This window comes from Haemaphysalis longicornis, unplaced genomic scaffold, assembly GCF_048455015.1.
Source record: "Haemaphysalis longicornis isolate Haplotype H1 unplaced genomic scaffold, Haemaphysalis longicornis Haplotype H1 scaffold_2, whole genome shotgun sequence".
Lineage (NCBI taxonomy): Eukaryota > Metazoa > Arthropoda > Arachnida > Ixodida > Ixodidae > Haemaphysalis > Haemaphysalis longicornis.
In genome coordinates, this window is record NW_027526295.1 from 94,227,722 (window position 1) to 94,243,399 (window position 15,678).

A 15,678-nucleotide genomic window follows, 5' to 3' on the forward strand; every position below is an offset into this window, starting at 1 on the left:
CCGCGAGGGCACCGTCTCACTACTGCCTTCTCCGAACTGCTTCTTCCTTTTTGTAACGCTGCCCTTATTGTGACGAGAAGTGGATCCCTAACCTGTACCATTTGATATGGCACTGTGCGCACTTCAAGACCGGTCGCGAGCCACTATTGGACCTCGGTTCCCCACCTGGAGAGGAAGAAGCGCACCTGAAACGCGTTCGAGAGGACCCCTCAGTGTGTGAGAAAGTTGTTGAATACGCGCTAATCAGTGGTCTCTACAAGGTGGTGTAGTAACCTGGACCGACACCTATAAAAATCGTCGCACCTATCTCTTCACGGTTTTTGCGAACTATATGTTCACGGACTTTAAAATGCTATCCCCCATTTCCGGTGACTGAACCTTGAACAGTGTTCTTTTTTCGAATATTACCTCTCTTCCTTCATGTCCCTCTCCTTCCCCAACAGGGCATTCATGCCCTTCTGATAACAAAGGCATTCCTCCTCCTGCTCCTTTCTTGTTGCAGGTCCTCGTGAGCCGGTGCTGCTCCAACCTTTAGGTGGATTGGCCCAGCCCTGTACCTACACCCCACTACATAGGGCTTGTGCTATTATCCGCATGCAGCGCCGTCTGAAATCGAGCTACAATACTGACTAGATAACCCGAGTACATGTTTGAAAACACCAGCCTTGCTGCTGACCCCACCAGGTGCGGGCGGTCCGTTTGTCTCGGTGTTCTGTTCTTTCACTGAATTAAGTTTGCTACGCGGCTCATCCCCAGTGAATCTCTGCGCGTGGCCTCCGCGATTTGCTGCCGGCGGCGCGCCGCCGGCAGCGCCGCCGGCAGCGCCGCCGGCAGCAAATCGCGGAGGCCACGCTCTGCACAAACACAGACCATAGGTTTCTGAATAATTGTACTAGACAGGAAACTGCGCCTGGAAATCCATGTCGGCATGGGGGTTAAGGCCTTATGGGAAGACCACAGCTGCTGGCTTGTCATGTATATCTGATTCTTAAGCGTCTCATTGGGTTGACTTTCTTGACTATGCATTTCTATGTCTACAAGTTAGCCGCTCCGGGCGAAAAGGCCGAAACTCGCTTCGCTTCTCTGGCTTCGTTTGGAAACTCGAAATTTGCTCCGTTAGTTCATGCTAACACAGCTGTGCTTCATTATAAGCGAGTGGGAGGACTAGTGCCGGTGAACGACCATGAGTACCGATTTTCATAAGTACACACCTGCAAAGCGAGTCACGTTATTGTGTGGTATAGAGAGCATGCGCTTCCCGGTTCTTTTTTCCAGTAGCAATGCATATGTGAACAGCACCCGGCCATGTTGAGGGAGCGGGTAATTTGCCGCCACGAGAGTTGACGCAAACGGTCTTTGACGAAAATACGAAAGAAACACCGCTAAGGCAATGTTTTCATAGGTATGCGCATAAAACATTTCTGGGCTTTTTAAACAATTTATTATTAGCAATGTTTGCGAATTGGATAAGTGTCTCCTGAAATTTTACATTACGGTAAACTACAGTGGAGCCCCGATAATACGAACTTCACGGGACCGCGACGAAGCGTCGTATGAACGGGGTGTCGTACGACCGGGGTGCGGGTAAATTCCGGCCTAGTAGACAGTCTCACTCGACAGGTGGGCTAAGAACGTATTTAAACTACTATGTTCAGCTAGTTCTCGCGTGATTTTCGAACCTTTAGCTGAAGACCCAAGCTAACAACACAGAAACGCTATATGTTGTGCCCCCTTCCCTCAACGGCGTACGAGCTAGCCCACCCGGGCCGTGCGGCGCTATTTATCGCCCGCCGGCCCCGCGCATTGCGCGAGTGAAATAAGGCCGACGTGGTCGAGCAAATTGAGAGGTGAAAAGGCGAGTGTGAAACTGCCAATGCTAAGCGAAACGAACCATAGTACATGGCGGAGGCGACAATAAATGCGACATTCCCGTAAAGGGTGGGGACACCCTTTGAACCGTCCCGCGCCTTCGCTATTGGGTCAAAGTTCTCAACACATAGCTGTCCCCGTTTCCCACAAGACCCAAAAACGCGAAATAGATGAGATTGAAAGTTCCGGAGTAAACCGCTTTGTTGCGAAAATTATAGCGTGGTCTTGCTACAGTGACTTGCTGCGGCGCCCAGCTAGGGACCCAAAACATAGCTCGCACATGACGTAACCGCCACCCTTTTTTCTGCACTGCTCGCACCTTCCCTAGCGCTGCTCGAGATAAGAGCACAAGATAAGCTCACTGCCTTTCAACATTCACGCATTCACGCGGTTCACCAACATGGATGCTATCGTGACGTCAGTGCAAGCTATGTTTACGTGTCCCCACCCTTGCGCCAGACGCGCTTGAATCGAGGCGTCCTGCAAAGGAAGGAGCAGAGTGAAAGCGCGGCTTTGAAAGACACTGGTAATCGGAGAGTAGAAATGAAAGGAAGAAACTTGGATCGAGCGGGCGGGGAAATTGGGTGTTCGGTCATCGCCGCGGGGTTGTCTCGTATGTGCTTTCCCATTCATCGGCGGCTGGATGGGAGCTTCAAATTCACGGTCCGCCTGCCTCCTGACCTTCGACTTCTCGCGGTTGGCGCGTTGGCGTACTGCTGCCGTGTGGGGCCGTCCAAGGTTACCCCCGGCTCAAGAGGTCCGCCTGCTTGCTTGCGTCTGTTCAGCAAGTGGTCTGGCCCGCATGCGGACCTTTGCACATCAAGCAGCGTCAAACCGAGGTCCAGGATAAATAAAGGTCGGGATGAGGCGGCGCAGCGGTGTAAATATGGGAAAAACGCCGGTCTATCCGAGCCAGGGTCCGTTGTATGAAGCGGACTGCGTGCACCCGAGCGTCATATCATCGGGGTTTTTAATGCATTGTTTCTATGGGGAGTCTTCCGGGACCACGGTGACCTCTCGTAAGAAGCGGGTCGTCGTAAGTCCGGGAGACATACCAGCGTGGTTTCAGTGTACCAGAGTGGTCTACAGTATTGTGGGCATAACGGTTCTGGAAAGTTCTCAGTAAAAAGAACAGACTTTATTTTTTATTTCCTTAGCTTTAAAACAGCATTCTTTATTTGATAATGATATATTTACAATCTCTGAGTTTTTTGTGGCATTATATTTGAATTTACGGCCCGAAACGTTTCAATCCAAGCCAATGACGGAAACTATGGCGAGCGCGGTGCTCAGTGGAGTCCGATGACGACACATACGGCCTTGATGAGAGCCGCATAGACGCCAGCATTAGATTCCTCTCTAGTGTATATAGGAAAAAAACTGTACGGCACAAACCAAGTAAGCAAAACAGTTCACGTAGTGAAGGGAATGCGCCCTGCTCCCGACGGCCAAGTACGACTTTTGTTTACACACTGGGTTAGTGTGCACGGCACACGTTTATCAGAAACCGTAAGAATTCAGCTTGTAAACAGCGTGTTTGGGCATTGACGAGTGTGTTTTTGATGTTGGAGTTCTGTCATCTGTCATAGACTGTGTTTTCACTGTGTATAAATCCGGCTACCGTAGTAAAATTCGTCGTCCTGACCGCTCCTAAAGGCTGAGACTAGAGTGAACTCCAGTTCGGACCGGACACCCCGGATACTGCGGCTAAATTGGCTCACGTGGCCTGGGGACTTTTTTGTTTTGTGCTGAGTCCTCGTTGCTGCTAACGGGCATCGAATGAATGGGACTTCGTGGCTACGCGTCACCTCATCGACAAAGTCGAAGCACTATTCTTAGTTTTTCTTTTGAAACGCGCGTGTTTTTTTTTTTTTTTGCCCCTTTCGTTTTCCGATCCCTGTTATTATTCTAGTTAGTTGACTTTGTTTTGCTGGCTCTGCTTTTATTCTATGACATGTGTTTATTTTAGACGCTTTTTCTTACTTTGCACGTTGAATCGGTTATCTGGTGCCTATTGTTTTGCTTACCCAGTTTTATCGACTTGTTTTGTTTGTTGTGTTTGATATGTGTTTGCGTTCCGCCGAAAGGGGTGGTACGATTGTTGATTGGCTTGGCGTTCATAGCGGTGGTAAGTATCTATATGTGTTGTCATTTAACGCAAAAAGAATGTTGCGAGTTGCGCTCGTCCTGTCACCCTCTTGAATTCGCCCTCGTCTTTCATGCAGTCTTATTCCTTCGTGCTGCATGAATCAAGTAGCGAGCAACCAAGTACTAAAAAATAGATACCTTGGCGTTGATATGCGGCAATCTTTTCTCCTTTGAAGAGCGCACGCTCGGTGTGTTTCAGCCAGGGCATCATACCGGAATTTTCGCGGGTTTGGTTCGGGTTCGGGTTCAAGCCTTTCGGTTCAGTTCCGGGCTAGATTCCGGAGCACCATCCCGTTCCGGTTCCAACCGGTTCAAGCCGGTTCAAACGGGTTCAGAGAAAAAAAAAAGCAGGAGTGTTTTTTGTGTTCAATTTTTTTAGTACTGCGTTTTCATTGCATTGTAACGTCGGTATAAACAATTACAATGTAGGTTTCTTTGTGGAGATGTTCTCATTTGGGAGATTTGAAGAGATCCTGCAACCCTTTTGCCAACTTTTTTCGAAAGCTTTAGTGTTCCCCCGAACGTAGTAAGCCAACACATCCAATACTTACATTGCAGGGTCGCAAAGCACGTCAGCCAAAAATTACTGCGCTATGCCCATCAGGTAACTTAGATAGTTGTTCAAAATGTTTCTCCCTTTCCCGTCTTCGACCACCGGAATTACGTCATTAGAGCGATGCAGCGGCTATTGACCGGCTTTCCTTAGGCTGCAGCAATGAACGCATTCGATACACACTTAAAAAATTGATGATGCTGGCACTACACAAGTCGCGGAGGCGTGAACCATTGCGAAGCTGAGACGATTTCCTTCTATGTAAGCACTGAAGGAAACATCTCCATGCATTGCATTAGGTTTGAGATTCTTTATTTATATGTTCCGTTATCGCATTTCACGGTGGTAGTAGTAGTCTTCATATCCATCTATGTTGTCGTCTCCCTTATGCATGACTGGCGGCTTAGGATTGTTTAGTCCGCACGCTTTCACATTTTTACGAAACTAGAACGGGTCAGCCCGGGCTAGAACCGACGCCAGCCGACTTCCCGCACAGGAAGGCTCTAGCGCGAGCTGTCTTGTGCTCCCCCCTGGAGGCGTGGACGCACGTGAACTGCATTTTGGTATTTTTTTCCGAGCACCACGCGCAAGCCTGGACGAAGCCAGGCGCTCCACGTGAAGCGCGTGCTAACGTGCGCGGTAAGTGTGGGCGAACCTATGACCCTGGGTTTTCTGATGACGGCGCACACATTACGGCCAGCAACCACAACGTCGCTGTTAAGAATTGTGCAGCTTGCTTTAGTGCCACAAGGCTCGAGAAAGCAGCGGAACTGAGGGTCCACATGGCCTCTTCCGATTTTGATAAGTTTTCTTAGGTTTTGCTGGGCTTTGCAAATTTTTTTTAGGTTTCGCGATCTTCTTGCTAGGCTAGGGTAAGGATTGAGGGGTGAGGCCAAGTTTACCCGGATTTTACAAGGCTATTCCGGTCGGTCCCCAACACTGACAGCTGACCTTAGGTGGGAAGAAGCTAGGTCGGCTACCAGCGTCGCTGCTTTTCTAGCCTTACCCCACTAGTGCAACCTGCACAGTTTGTTTTTGCGTTTTAGTAGCCCAAAGAAGACTATCACCTTTAAAATGGTATAGTAATGGGTGCGCGTGCACATACGCCCCTTGTGCTCACACTCGATAAGGCGCGAATGCCGGCTTCACTGTATTAATACCCTATCTGCGGTGGTGCACCATTTACAGGCAGCGCAAATTTTGGTCTTGGTATTTTTTTTGCTAACGCCACTGGACCAAGCTCAAGCTCAAAGAGGTCCGCTGTTAAAAGAAAGCCGCAAAAGCAATGCATAAACGCAACGTGTATCTGCTACGACGAATAAAGTAGGCAGGGCCGCTCCGTGCTGCGATGGCTAGAGCCTTCGCAGTGCTTCCAGACGCGAAGGAAAGATTGAAAGCGTTGGTCAGACGTTTTGCAGAGTTTCTTTAACTGCACAATCCACTGCAAAATGTTTTCCATGGGAGTTCAACGATTACAACAATAACAGAAGCGATATAAAATGCTCACAAGCACACTTAAGGCTGTTTATGTGTGGGTATGCGAAAGAATTACTCTTTACGGCTGCAAGTTTATTTTTAATATTTAGTTAGGCCATTTATAAAATTCAATTTGATTCAATTTTTCACCTTGATTCAATTCAATTTTTCCTCGTAAACCCGCAGTTTCATTCACAAAAAAAATTGATGATGACGATACTCCCTAACGTTAAAGTGAGTGAAGCACGAACTGCTCTTTCCTCAGTGACGGCGAGAGCTCCTGCGTCTCAGGAAGTGATGGCGTTATCAGCGAACACATGACTGCTAGCGCTATACGCTGGCATTATCCCGTAGGGCGACCGCCGGGGAGCATGTCTCGCGCGTCTTCGGCATACCGCCCTCCCCTCAAACTTTTGCCATACTATACCCTCCATTTTCCTGTTTGCTCTATCTTCGGTGGCCTCTTCGTTGTCTCGGTTACAACGGAGCCTACTCTAAGAACTATGCAAAACGAGAGCAGCGGGTGCTTAAAGGAGCCATGAAGAGAAAACAAAAGTTTGTTTTTTTCGAAAGATTAGGTGTTTCATAGTACCCCAAGCGCTTTCCCGGAAGCAAATGATGCTTTATTCATTGAGAAATAAGGCAATTTAAGCCAAAATTTTAAATCTCCCGCTAAAATTGCACATTTCGTCACGTGAACAATGGCGTCATACGAGCCGGTCCATGAAATAGATACTTAGTATGTCGACTCCATATAGCACCCACACGCGGGAGTCGACCGAGACGGCGGCCATTTTAAAAATACTAGTAAAATCTAGTGCACCCGCAGCCCTAGTCATGGAATCGCCTGATCCGGAGAACAAAACTCTCGCCGAGGAGCTCGGGCTTGCATTTAACAATCTCACACCACTTGAACGCTCAATGCTTCTAAGTGCACGAGCGGCAAGAGTTGTGGGATACGCGGTGGACGGGAAAGCGACCATTCCGCGATAGCCACAACAGACGAACGCCCAGCCGTCGGCACCGCTGCCTCGTCAGCCCGTCGCGACGGACGAATACAGACTGGTACGTATGTGCTGTATTTTCAATTTCAGTAGCAGTATCGCTTATGCCAGTTGGCCGGTATCGTGTATGGAAAGCCGTTCGCTCGAGCTCTCTGCTCCGACCAGAAAGATTCGAGCGTCAATGCGCGGTGTGTACGGCAATTTTTTTTCGCTAAGGTCAGAGCGCTTTTGACGAAGTCGGCGACGAGCGCCAGCATGTCCGGGTCCCTGCCGTAATCACTTCCTCGGAAATGAAGCGAGCACGCTCGTACTTCCTTTAGCTCTCTTTCTCCTCCGTTTGCAAAGTTCACAAAACGTAGCCACTTGCTTCGCCGAGGTTCGTCGTTGGGCAGCACATGAAAGGAGATCTCACCGGCGGGGATGTCGCACTCCCTCGACGATTTGCCCGTACTACATGGGCATTTCAAAACACAGCAACGAAATTTCATTGTAAAGTACTCGAGCAAACTGAAGTTTTCAGTGGTTGTAAACTGTAAACGAGCTCGTAACGACAGCAGCAAGCCAACACGACCTCCATACCGAAACCTGTGCGACGAGTGGCACTATCTCGTTGCTGCTCTGTGTTCCTTACTCCCCTTGTTTCTATTTTTACCTTTGCTGGTTGGCGATATGACGGCCAACCTCCTGTGAAGGGATTACGATACCAAGCAAGGTCGCGGCCGTGCGTGCTGGGACGGTTCGTTGGCCCCGAAGAGCGTCGAACCCGAATATTCGTCTGCGCGAAGGTGGCGATGGCGAGATGTCGAGTTCGGCTGGCGGTAGTTTCGTGCGCATTGGCATACACGCTTGCGTGTTCGTTCGGAACCTTAACCGTTTACTCCACCGTTCTTTGTCATAAAAACAATGTGCAGTATGTTTCACGGGCATTTAGCTCGCTATGCAAACTGCGCCCTGCCTAACATGCGTTTGCTTTTGCCGGCCTCCGCCAATCGCAGAGCATTCTCGAGTGACATCAAAGGTTCTGTTGCGGAAAATGAGCTGGTGGGTCGCATAGGCATTTCCTTTTTTCCTAATTATGTAGCTTATTTGAGCGAAGTTTGCGTTATAAGTGGTGTCGTTATGGTTCTAACGAGGCAATCTTTCGAATGAACCAAACTTGTGTTTTCTCTTTTCTCTTCATGGCTCCTTTAAGAGCTGCGCTCTAGACCATGGCTCTACGGAGCCGCCGCTGTACTATGGTGTCTGGAAGGGGAAGTGTGACGGGCGCTATATGTGCGCCATGCTTGGCTGCTGCACGAAACGCGATGAAAACCTTGCAGTCCGCTAGGGGCGCTGCACGAGGGAGGGGAGCGGCCTTGGAAGGGTCGTCGCATGCGGCGCCGGCGTTGTGTTCACCTTTCAGCCGAGCGTGTTGTCCTGTGGTGTTGTGCTGTGGATGTTGCCTGTTTTGTTCGCGTATCGTATTTATCGTCTTGAATGTACGTTGTGCGTTTTCCTTGTCGATCGACATTGGCAGGAATGTAGCGAAACCTTCAAGCACATCATTCCGCCGAAGGCACGGACGGCAAGCTTGTATTGGTGCTATCGGAGGCGTTTACAATGTTTTTCTCATAGAATAAAACTTCATGCGTTCAGCATGCATGATTTCATCGCTTCTTTAAGCTGCCTAAAATTCGACCAAGCCTGTTGTCAGGCTCACTGTAAGGCCCTGAATAAGGAAAGAGTTGAGCCGCCGGCCGGCAAAAGCATTTGATTGATTGATTGCGGGGTTTAAACGCCGACGCTACACAGGCGATGACGCGCGCCGTAGTAGAGGGCTCCGGATTAATTTTGACCTCCTAGGGATCCTTAACGTGCGCCGAAATCTCGAACGCACGGGCTTTTTTGCTTTGCGCGCCTCCGTTAGAAAAGCGGCCGCCGCGGCCGGGAGGAAAAATCATTTAAAGCTTCGGAGATGTTGCGCTTTCAAATTTATGCACTCTACATGCTTTATTGAAGTGTATGCAAGAAATAAACTGGAACATGCCCTTCAAATTGTGTTTGTGTGTACTTATTTTGCAGGTGTATACTGATTCCCAGCGAACTTGCAATTATTTCCCCGACATTTGCTATTGTAAACATTGCAAGTTTTCTTGGATGCCAGACAATTAGTTTTAAATAATTGTACATCAGTAACAAATGAACCGCGATCAAGAGCTGAAACACGAAAAGCAAAGTTCAATCATAGGCCGGTAAAGGTTGGTACTATCCCAGGTTATTTCGCTTTGAAGGCGCAAAGACTGTCCTTTAAAGTGTTATTCGACATCGCTTGTATTCCTCCTCCAGAAGCTACTATGTTTACGTTTATTTGTGTACATTTCTATTGTCTTATTCACGTTTGAAAGTGCAGTACTGAGTTGGGGAAGTTGGTGTCCGTTCACGATGAAAAATAGCGCGGAAGACTGACAGCACGACCAATGCCTGCGAGGCATTGGCACGACGCAGACAAGATAGCTCTTGTCTAAGTTATGGGGTCCGTCTTCTTTTTGCGCTATTTTCATCATTCAGTATGCGTTCATGTTCCAAGCTCGCCCGCATGCGCACGAAAACTGCCTTTGCCGCGATATGGCAATAAAATACTGGCGGAAGTTACCAATGCACCTGGATCAATATCTAGGCGCAGCATTGTTAGTGAATGACTGCATCGAGCAGACAGCCGTTCTAGCTCTGGACAATGAAAGGAGCTCGTCTGCTTAGGTGCCGAAAGACGCGAAAGAACCAGCGTAGCAACGAAGCCGTCTGCACGCAACATGTGTCAGCGCCAGTTCCAAATTACATCGTCCTTTTAGTCGTTTCTTCAATTGAGGAACTGCTTGCACCCTTTTTGCGTAGCATACTTACGGACACAAATCAAATTTCCGCCTATCAAGGGCGATTTCGGAAGAAACGCAATGCCAGCCGCCGGCACCCCGTACTTTCGGTGGCAGCGTATCGGCGCTAGCGCTAGCTCCCCTCCTCCATTGTGGCGCCACCTAGGAGCTGTAATCGCTGATCTGTGCAGCCTCTCGCTTCCGCCCGTCACACTTCCCCTTCCAGACACCATAGCTGTACCGCCTTGGGTTCCACTCCCCTCGCCAAACACCTCGTATACAAATAATGCATCCTCGCCGTAGTCTTCTGACGGGCAGGCATGTAGCCCCCTGGCCAGTGGTTAGGGCCCGGTGCCGCCGACGCCACCTCCGCGTCCCACATTGTGGCATCCTCACCTCTTCTGGGAGTGGGCACCTTCCATGCAGGCTACCCATTGCCCCGTCCGTCCACTAAGCAGGCGACCGTCCGTCTACCATCGTTCTTTGGTGCCATCGAGTGTCGCCGTAGTGCGGCATCGCGTCCCCCTACCCCCTGGATGGCTTGTGACGGGCCGCCCCACGTCTCAAGTCACGCATCCTGCCTGGAATCTTCTGGCTGGTAGGAAGGCGGGAGACAAGTAGTTAACTGGCAAGCGGGCACCCTCTTGGCAGGGCAGGTAACTTGTCTGAGTAGCAGAGGGCCTGCCTCACCGCAATCGTATTTGATACCGTCAAATGCCTACAAAACCACGCACACACACATACACACGTTTTTTCGCACAATGAGGCAAACAACTTCGCACTGAAAAAAATGGTTGATCTACTACGCATTTCATGTACCTATAGTTTCCGTTGACCAAGTAACGGAAGCGCTTTGGAACATCGTCCGGCCTACCCTCCCAACCAGGAAAAGACCCACTCCAACGCAAGGACAAGTGGTCGTGTTGGGTGACGTGCAGCTTCCCGAGCACCATCGCCAAGTTCTGCAGTTAGGCCTAAAGTTTGCCTTTGAGCCGCGCTTGTCAAAAGTGGTAAAGATTAGTTTGGCCCGTGACAGCACTCATGTTCCGTAGGGTGACAATCTGCGCTGCACCGGGGAGTGCATGGATGCCGTCGTGCGGTCTACACCTAGGCCCGAAAAAGGATTCCACTGGAACGGTATCGTAGATTACCTGGTGAACAATGTCATGAAATTGCTTTTGTAAGATGAGGAGGACCATTGCGTTGTTTTACCGGAAGGTATGTTCTGTGAGCAGGCTTTAAAAGCAGTGCATAAAAATTTGGGAGTAACAACAGCGCTTGTGTGTGTCCTCCTTTCTCGTGTCCTCGCCCAGTTTTTGCGCTGTTAGCAATCAGAAAGCAGTACCAACTTTCCCAGCTTACAGCACTCCAGCAGTTGATGATGTCCCTGAAGGCCTTCGCAAGGGTGCACGGATGCATTCGAATTAACAACACATTGAAAATTTTACAGATTATTAAACGCCGTGTACATTGGAACTCCAATGAATAAGCCGTGATGTGTTGCCTCGGAATATTTTTTCAAGCTTAATTTATTCTAAATGAAAAAAAAGGGGAAATGGGCAGTATTCAACTTAAGCTGATAGTATACACGGACAACTTTACATGAAACTGAGGGTTATAATAGGAAGGAAAGCTGATGGGTTGGGGAACTACAGACTATGCATAATATTAGCTAGCGCTGTCAGGCGAGTGGTAAAAATATCTTCATACAAGAGGTAGACCACCATTTTCAAAAACGATAAATTACAGTTTTCAAGCCCCGGAACCGGTTCGGAACGGCTCCTGCGATTCGTTCCGGTACGGGTAAGTTCCAAAATTGCGGAAAAAATACGGGTTTGGTTCGGTTCCGATTCCGGGCAAAAATTCGGGTTCGGTTCCGGTGTTCTTTTTGGTTCCGGTTTTGGTTCGACCCCCTGATTTCAGCCCCTAATATCGTATAACCCTTCGTTTAGAAAATAGTGGCAATATGTAAGGGCGGATTTATCTATACGCGAACCTAAAATGATCCCCTTTATCGTTGACACGGTGTAAGATACACTTTTAGGTGTGGACACCGCAGCCCAAAAAATATGTCAAATAGAGTTGGTGGCGCCGTGGGGCCGCGCAGATCTTTGATTGAAAGGACATCTGGTGGCAGAACTCTTAACTAAGCTTCGCGGCGTTCTAGGCTTCAAGTGGCTTGACCAACGACTGCCCGAAGCAAGGTAGTTCGCAAGTACCAGCGGCTTGCGTGTAAGACAACGTCGTTTGTGTGACCTCAGCATGTCAGCACGCAAAAAGCGATCTCAACGCGTAATTTATTGAATTCTTTAAACATCTGCGAGAGTTCGGGTGTCCTACGTTCATTTAGACGCTTGCACAGCTCCTCTGCACATTGAAACCGGCACTGACTTTGACAACATCGATTCGTCTCCACTGCTTAATGCGTGAACTTACCCCGTTTGTGCAGCGTCATTTACGACGAAGTAACATCAGAGTACTCACTGCTGATTTACTCAATTTCAGAAACTGGGCTACTTACTTAACTAGTATGTCGGGGCATTGTTCCGGCAGCGGACACTTTCTTTTGCCGCTGCTTCTACTGAGTAGCGGGTGGGGGGCTGAAGCCAACGGTAAAATCGACGGCACTGCATCGTTGGCGAACGCGCACCTCTTCGACATTCAGTAGTACTTCTCCTTTAAGCTCCGAAAAGTACCTTTTCGCGCAACCGCACTCAGAGAAATGCTGAGTGCAAGTAGCATCATTTTCTGCTGGGGATGGCTGCAGAGCACGCATTCATTCGTTTTGGGATCGCAGGGAACGTTAAATAATGTCACGTTTCTTTGCCAGCTGTTGCAGTACTACTCATAAAGACATGTTCACCCCATTGTATTGTTGCGCAAGCATAAAATCTCGCTTGTCTGAGTGCTCAACAGCTACCGGGGCACAAATTCCCTTCGGTCTAGTATTTTATACTTCTTTTGATTGTTACCGACTCAAAACACAGGCCTAGAACCCATTTAGGCACTGGGGCGAGTGCAAATGCTCTCGCACGGCTTTCTTCAAAATATCGTCTGCACCAGAAGCCGGCGGAACCAGCCAAGCCGCGGTGGCATCGGCGAGCAGACGTCCAGCAGACGACCGGGGTTACGGAAGCTGCCGAGAAGGCCCGACAAGGAGCCAAAAAGATCCTAACACGACCGAGTGGCCTGCGCTGGGGCAGCATCTCTCCTATGCCGCTGGAGGGCGCTGCAGTGATCGGTGTCAGCAGCATCAGTTTGGCGACTTCATTAAAATGACGAGTACACGTTCGTTTTGCAGCCTGTGTCCTCACCTAATAGTGTATTTTACACCGTGATCAGTAATTTGGAAGCACTAAGTAACCCAAATACGTGTTTTATTTCACGGTACTTATTGTCGAATTCAAACCGCAAGTTTGAGAAACTTCAGCCTGAATTCACCTGCCATTTCCCTCCCGATTCACGCAAATAATTTATTCCCCTCCTCCTGTTTCTCATCCCGCCCTCTTCTCTACCCAAGAAATCAATATGACGGAAGCCCATCTTGTCGGTGCATGTGAAAGAATGAAAGGCAAGGGCGCTGAGCACAATAGCAGTCGCGGTTTAAAATAATAACGCTGTGGCTGCAACACGTTAGCCTTGGTAAGAAAAATCATAGCCGCTTTCTTAAGGCAGTGATTGTTAAATAGCGAAGCTTCCTCTCGTGCAACCAAGGTCAAGTCAAGGTCGAAAGTACAAACTGCTTCGACCGTGTAGGAATGGCGCCGTCAGGTGGGCTTCGTCTTGATACGGCGAGAGACCCAGGTTCAATAAAGACAACGGGAAGCCTTTTTTCCTTGACGCTTTTGATGTGCCTTCGCTTATCATCGTCATTGTTCTGTGAACCCCATTGTGTAAAGCTCGCTTTCCTGCAGTCCGTTTTGGCGCGACATCGAATGCAATCAGTGAGGCATAGTACGCTTCGCTTAAATGAATTGAGAGCCCAAATGGCCGCATTAAGTACGATTCACAACGATGCTCAGGCATCTTGCATGGACACGTGGCAGATTTCCGGCGTTTTGATTAAGCGGTGTGAAGCGACTATAGGTGCAGGCATGAAGTAGCATTGTCTTCTTTTGCATGCACACGTACAGAAAACCAATTGATTGTGGGACTACCCTTCTGTCCTCTCTTTCATCCACTTGCTTTACCCGTCGGCATATGCCATTCAACAATTCCCCACAGCTCCCGATCCACGCCTCCACCCTCTCGTCTTTCTCCCACCATTGTCTCTACCCTCTTTGTAATTATTTTACCTCCCTTCTCTCCCAGATTGATAACTTTCCCTTACAGAACCAATTCATCCTACTCTGTCGCCTATCCATCCCATCCAATTATAACTGCCACGTTCCACCAACATGGGCACTATCAGAAAAAGCACAGCCAAAGGAACTGGAAGCATCATTGCAAATCAGCGAGTTTTTTTTTATATAAATCGGATTGATCCTACCAATGAATCTCTGAATGCTTATGCTTCACTCGGTCTTCACAAATTAATCGTGGTATTAAATTGTACCTCTTGTGTCCCACCTCCGGCATCTTGATTTTTTCTTCCGGAAGGCACATTGTTCAGGGCAAGATGCTTTTCCTGCTAAGACGACGGAGATAATCTTCTCCCGACCCCCCCCAAAATCAAGCTTGTATAAGTTGTGATAGCGATTTGACATAGTCTCTGACATGTGTTTTTCTTCTGTTGGAGTGCCTGATCCACGCTGAGTTTCTCAATTCAGTGCGTTCCGACAATCCACTCGGAACCATTTTTATTCATTTATTTATATAATATATCAGTTATATGTATTTTCTTACCACTGTTACGAGGAAGCGAGCCCCCCAGACACAGGGTGAAATTTTCACGTTGAGAAAACATTTTTTAAGGGAGCCCGCAAGCCAGACAAGCAGACCAAAATTTCGGCGTTTCAAAACGATTTAGTGTGTGCGAAACCACGTCGTGGGCTATTTTCGACGTAAAAGGAAGCAAGGACTACACTAACACTGAATGCGATCCCAAAGAGACCTTGAAAGACATTCAAGGCCGGACCTAAGAAACAAAACCTAACTGCAAACAAATTTTTCTGAAGCGTGAACGAATTTCTTGATGAAGACTTAACAGCCTCGGGCGTTCCCTTCCACGACCGTCTGCAAAGTTAAGCGCTAAACGTTCAAGGAGCAGATAAGTGATTCTTTCCGGGAACACACCAGAATAAACTGTGCTTTGTTAGTTTTTACTATGCTATTGGCAGAGTTTTTCACATCTTACTTGCAGCCGTCTCCCGTTGCGAAGCCGTCTAATTGGCGTGGTTGCGCAGGCGGCGGAGGCGGCGGAAGAGAACAAAGCGAGAAAGATAAGTCGCGCGCGTAGAAGAAAAGGGGTGTCACTGGCGTGGAAACTTTTCCATGCCATCACAAAGGAGTGTTTGAACTGAAGGACAACAGCAGGTCTGAAGATGCCACTTAAGGGTGGCGTAAATGTTCTTTTCTTGTTACCGCACGCTTCGAAGTTCCATTTACTTTCGTTGCCTCAAAGTAAGCGAAACTCCACTGACCACAACGGAAACGTGCCCCTGTGAAGTAGAAGAGGCGTTCCGGCGCTTTCACAGAGGCCCCTCTGTGTATAGGGACAGCTTGAAAAGCTGTAACTAAATAGACATGGTATCGTAAGACAACCCCTTCCAGCGATTTGTGTATTCCCTGTCCTTGTTACATTACGGGGCATGAGCATCACTCACGGAAAACATGGCAC